Source organism: Periplaneta americana, chromosome 17, assembly GCF_040183065.1.
Source record: "Periplaneta americana isolate PAMFEO1 chromosome 17, P.americana_PAMFEO1_priV1, whole genome shotgun sequence".
Classification (NCBI taxonomy): Eukaryota; Metazoa; Arthropoda; class Insecta; order Blattodea; family Blattidae; genus Periplaneta; species Periplaneta americana.
The window spans coordinates 5,214,015-5,219,957 of record NC_091133.1 but is presented as its reverse complement, the minus strand read 5'-3'; the positions used below and the strand labels follow the sequence as shown (position 1 = coordinate 5,219,957).

The following is a 5,943-nucleotide window of genomic DNA, read 5'->3' as shown; positions in this document are numbered from 1 at the left end:
ACTTCGACGGAACTTGCTAATACGGCAAATCTATTTGAAATTTCGACCTGATAATGTTGCTTAGTTTCCTAGTCCTTTAATTTCGGAATATTGAATCTTCTAATAGTAACTTGCTGCTCTACTCGCTTGGCTACTGATAGCCTTTCTCTTAGTTCTCCAATTACCAAATAATGATCAGAATTACAGTCTGCCCCCCTGAAGGTTCGAATGTCTACTATACTAGTATGTCTTCTTTTATCTACTATATCAAGATGTGATCTATCAGGTTAAGTGTCAATCCATCTGGAGAAGTCCAAGAATATTTATGTATATCCTTATGGGGGAATGTTGTACTTTTGATAATATTTTTTTTTATACTCAATGGTATTTTCTAAACTCCGAATGCTATATAGAAACAATCATTCGTGCTCCCCAAATATAGCTTCGTTCATGGAAAAGTTAACGCCTCTACTCACTCCATTCCACCAGCTTTCCTCCCACCACGTTGCGCGAAACTGCTGTGCTTCGATCACAAGTGATTGAAATATCAGTCACAGAGTTCTGAATACGGAACAGATTTCGATAGCGATATTTTGTCACAGTTATTTCGAGTCATCAGTCACAGGTCTATAAATGGAAAAAAAAATAATAATAATAATAACTGTGACAAAATATTGGTTTGTGAAATAACGGCCATCACAACTTTGAGGTGTAGAATGTTGGCAAAGTTTTATGCAAATAGCGAAGGGTCGTTCATGAACGTGCTAGTTCATTTGAACTGCTCATAGTTCGTTCATTATTTTTGAACTAATAGTTCATATACAGTTCACGTGTGCCGCACAATTGATAGAACGAACGAACACTGAATGGACTGAATTACCAACTGTAGTTGAATACATACGTGTAAAGTGACTTTGAGTTGTTTTGCGCTTGCATACTGAGTGATTAACAGAATTTTTTTTATAATAAATTGGGGAAATGCGCACATTTGTGTTTTATAACTTTGATAGCGCTCAATGATACCGTTCACATTTCTCTTCACAAAGTTCACACACGATTCACGATTCGTTCATTCGGGCTGTGCTGTGTCAGCTGTGTGGCGTGCTGTAGATGCAGCGCAGCCAACTCTACCAGATAGGTTCCGACTAACTACTATAATCTCTCTACTATAGAATCTCCTAAACTGATGCGAAAATCTGCCAGGAAATAATATTGTGTATTTAATTTTATAACTATGTTTACTGTGAAGAATTAATTCACTTGATATGTATTGTAAAAAAAAACTTAGAACTTCGACATAATTCACACAGCACGCAGCCAGCAGATGAATCCCTCTTTTATTTTAACACATATGGGACAAATACCTGTTTTATGCATGAATTAACGTATACAATTACAATTCACTGCATACAAGCATATGTTCCAGCTTTTATGAAATTCAAATGTCAGAATCAGCAGAGAATTGGCAACACTGTGTAGATGTTCTGTAAATATTAATTTGTGGTCAATGGCAAAGGTTTGAATGGGTACTTCTACATCACTTTTAAAACGTACTTCAACAAATTCCATCGCGCCGTATGTTGCAATCCCCTCCAACTCTATAACAACTAAGGTTTAAAAAAAAAAAAAAAAAGACACTACAGTTCAAATCGTTAAAATAGTTATTAATAATTTAAAATGTCACTTCTTTGTCTTTCCTTTCACTGCCTCTCACAATTGTTCATGTTTTTGTTGAAAACTGAGTAGTGAGTACAATAGGTAGGCCCTAACTAAAATAACGCTTTACAAATTTTCACTAAAAAATAAGAGTTGTTCTACTCTTTGCCACTCAGACGATTTCTTGCATCCGTAATTGTGTGTCCTGCCTTGGAAAACACTCTCTCACAAGGCACAGATGTAGCAACAATAGAGAGCCGAGATTTTGCCAGTTTGTATAAATCTGGATATACCTCTTTACTTTCATTCCACCAAGAAAGTGGGTTACCCTTTCTCGATAGCAGTGGTTCCTGTACAAATTTATCGACCTCGATAATTGCCGATGCTTTGGGGTTTTGGTTTTTTATTAAAAGATAGCATAATTAACGGCTATAAAGATATGTATAGCTTAATATTTCATAAAATAATCGATTAAAATGTTATATTGCAAGAAAAGGTCGGTTGGTTTGTTATTTATCTGCAATAAGGAAGGGAGAAGTTCTGTTTCAAGGAGACTTTTTTGTCCTAGTTGTCCGCTTTATATGAAGGGACAGGGAGGAAATGAGAGAGAGAAGGTTTTTGTTCGCTATTCTCTCACTATAGCCACAGTCTAATACTTATTAAGTATTAGACTGTGCTATAGCTTTAGGTCAGAACACATTGTTGTGCCATCTGTTGACGATTTCATTCACTACTTAGTGATACTGGCAACAGCTGGCAACTAAGTGCGCACGAATGTGCGTTTTGTGCGATATTGAACTACTTAGTTCCTATTAGTTCATTTGTAAAATGAACGAACTAGTTCATTTGAACGACTCAAGTTCATGTGCGGGAACGAACGAACTAGCTCTTGACAATGAACTATTTCGCCCAACGCTAGTGCAAGAAGCTGTTCGTCAGGGACACCGCCGCGCCGTCTGGATTGCAATATTATTACAATCCAGACGGCGGTGGTCAGGAATCACGTATTTTGTATTCTTATCGGAGAGGTGGAGATACCCTTAATTTGGTCCATTTTCAGTTTAATACTTCATAGAGGTAAGTGTGTTTCCGTGTATTGGGAAAATCTGAAAGAACTAGTGATGGGTAATTCACGAACGATTAGTTAGAATTGAATTAATCATTCAAGTGAACTAGATGAACAGTTCGAAATGTATGTGGAAGAAGTTCGCGAACTAATTAGTGCATTGTGGGAAGTCTTACACATCACGTGGGCGTTGGACCATATTTTGCAACACACTAATGGTCGTGTGCACCATTCTCGATCATCTAGCCCGTTTATCAGCAATCACGGAAACATGGTTAATTCTTGACAATGAACAAGTTACAGATGCGGTGCACCGACATTTTCCCTCGATCAATTCAGTACCGTCAGCTGACGGTACGCTCGCTTGAGAAGAATCATCTGAGCGCTAGGTTACCGCGTATAAAACAGCGAACGAACGCACTCTGTCAATTATCGCTTCGTTTTTGTTTGTCGGACTGCTTTCAAATATCCTCGCAGTTTTCAAATAACAAGTTTCAATGATCATGGAAGAAAAACAGAAAAGAGCACCGAACTTCTCACAGTTCGAAGTGGGAATTCCTTTAGAACTCGTCAGCAATTATGCATCCATATTACAGAATAAAAGTACTGACTGAAGTTCTCTAAGAGAAAAGCAGGCTACCTGGTTGGATTTAACCTCACAATTCACATGAGTTATATGTGTTTGCATAGTTTCACATAATTTATACCATAATTTATACACTGGTTATTTCATATTATTGATAATAATTGGGAAAATTTCAGTATACGGATACCTCACTGACAATTATCTTGAAATAGGCTACTAAAAAGAGCAGATTTGTATGTGTTTGTCGAATGCCCATCATCTTGCTTACGAAAAGACACATTTCAGTGCCAATAATTTATTTGGGAAAATTTTAGTATACGGATACCTCACTCACAATTATCTTGAAATAGGCTCTAAAAAGAGCAGATTTGCATGTGTTTGTCGAATGCTCATCATCTTGCTTACGAAAAGACACATTTCAGAGTCAATAATTTGGGAAAATTTCAGTATACGGATACCTCGCTAACAATATTTTAAAATAAAAAAAAAAAGAAAAAGAAAAAAAAAACCAATTCGTCTGTGTACGTCGAATACGCATCATCATGCATACGAAAAGGAAGTGTTTAGTGCCAATTTATTTTGTGTGCACAAGGTTGGAATTTTGGAGTAAGAGGGAAAGGAAAGTATCCTTGTTCTGAAATTTATCCATTTATTTTGTGTTCACAAGGTTTGAATTTTGGAGTAAGAGGGAAAGGAAGGCATCCGTATAATATCTCTTAATTCAAGCGTAAATAGCCTAATTGTCCAAAACGTTATATAGGGTAGGTCCTAATAGTTTCAAACGGCAAATCTATAGCTAATAAGTGATAATCTCGCATTCTACAAAATGGTCATTTAGTTTTGCTATATTATTACCGGCATAGAATAACTATTTTATTATTATGTTAACAAAATTGGACAATTAGGCCTAAATAATATTTTGTCCTCAAGTGAAGTCCCGATCTTCCAAAGCAGAAACATATATAAAACATTAGTCAATTTTGAGAAAAAAAGAACATTTTTATTATTCATCTACAAACTTACTCCTTCTACAATAACACCAATTCTGTTATTTCCGCACTGATTTGCGTGTTCAAGATACATCATTTCATCTTCAATTCCATCAAGTCTACGTCAAATCGTGCCACCATTTTGGTTTTCTCGACTTGACCATGTTCAATTCAAGATAATCGGTCCCACACCCGTGATCAAATTTGATCATCATCAACTCACTTGTTTAACTTTGATCGAGATTGATACTCCGCAAATTGGCGTTGAATATGGTCAAGTGCCGACTTAACCATGGTCAAATTTTAATCGAGAATGGTGCACACGGACATAATACTGCTACTTAATTAGAACCATAAAGATATCAAATTCGGTGTTTCATAAGCATTCTGCACTACTTATAAAATACGGACACTAATATTCGTAGTTCATTACTCAGCTGATTCTATTTGAGGTTAAGAGCAGATGAACATGAGTGGTTCAGTCTGGTTTAGCCAATATTAAGAAAGGTTTTGAGGTTAGGTCTGACAAGCATTACTCAATGAAGTAAGTGGTATAGGATTTTATTTATAATATATCCGTTATCTTTTCTTGGAAATGCATTACAAAATCATAATTTCACGTTAACCATAATGTTCTCCATATTACATCCACAAACATTGTTTAGTAGTAGTAGCAGTAGTAGTAATAGTAGATCATTTCACTCCTTGGTGGAGCATTAGGCCTGAATGAGAGCTCTCCATTTGACCTGATTGGCTGCCGTAGCTTTAGCTTCATTTTATGTTTTCCTTATACTGTCCATCTCTTTGTTTACAAATCCCCTTCACGACCCTCTAGGGAGTCAAATACATTATCTACTTGTCTTTAATTTATTGAAGTAAGTAGTAGGATTCAGGATCTATGCATTTCAATGCAATACACATTGTTCATTTCTACATTCAGAATTATTATTATTATTATTATTATTATTATTATTATTATTATTATTATTATTATTATTATTAAGGTAACTGTAATTGTATCCGTTATTTTTTATTTAATTTCATTTATTATATTCCGTAGATCTTACATGAGCAATGAAGGTTTAAGATGTGCAACAAGTCAAAATTATACAATATAACAATTACATTTTTACAAATTTTTACAATATTTTACATTTTTTTTTACAATATTTTACAATATTTTGGCGAGATGTAGTGAGATGAGGTGACGCCCGAGGATTCGCCAAAAGATTTCCCGGCATTTGCCTTGTGGTTGAGGAAAACCTCGGAAAAAACCAAACCAGGTAATCAGATCAAAGGGATGAAATGAAGTGAGGCCGAGGACTCGCCATAGACCATCCGGCTTCAGTCCCACGGCTGGAGAAAACCTCGGAAGAAACCATTCAATGAGAACAAAAGGAGATCCAACCCAAGCCCGAACGCAGCTCCGGACCAGCAGCCCAGCGAGTCTGCCGACTGAGCTACATCGATGGCTCTACTAAAAGTATACAATACATAGTCAATCAGATTATTAAATTTATAAACGCAAACAATTATTCATCAATTGAGCTGTATTATAATACAAAACAAGTAAGTTGATTCAATTTAAGGCATAAACAATTCAATAAATTGTGATATATACAGAAATTGATAATAGCCTACATATCATAATCATAATTATTTATTAC

General features: G+C 35.6%; 1 protein-coding gene across 1 annotated transcript in view; it reads left to right on the top strand.

Moving 5' to 3' along the window:
- Nucleotides 1-2,575: 2,575 nt before the first annotated feature.
- LOC138692580 (oocyte zinc finger protein XlCOF6-like) overlaps nucleotides 2,576-5,943 on the top strand; it is a 31,036-nt gene continuing 27,668 nt past the window's right edge. Inside the window, exon 1 of the mRNA XM_069815577.1 lies at nucleotides 2,576-2,712. The gene's annotated coding sequence lies outside the window, so the exon portion shown is untranslated. The remainder of the gene's footprint in view (nucleotides 2,713-5,943) is intronic.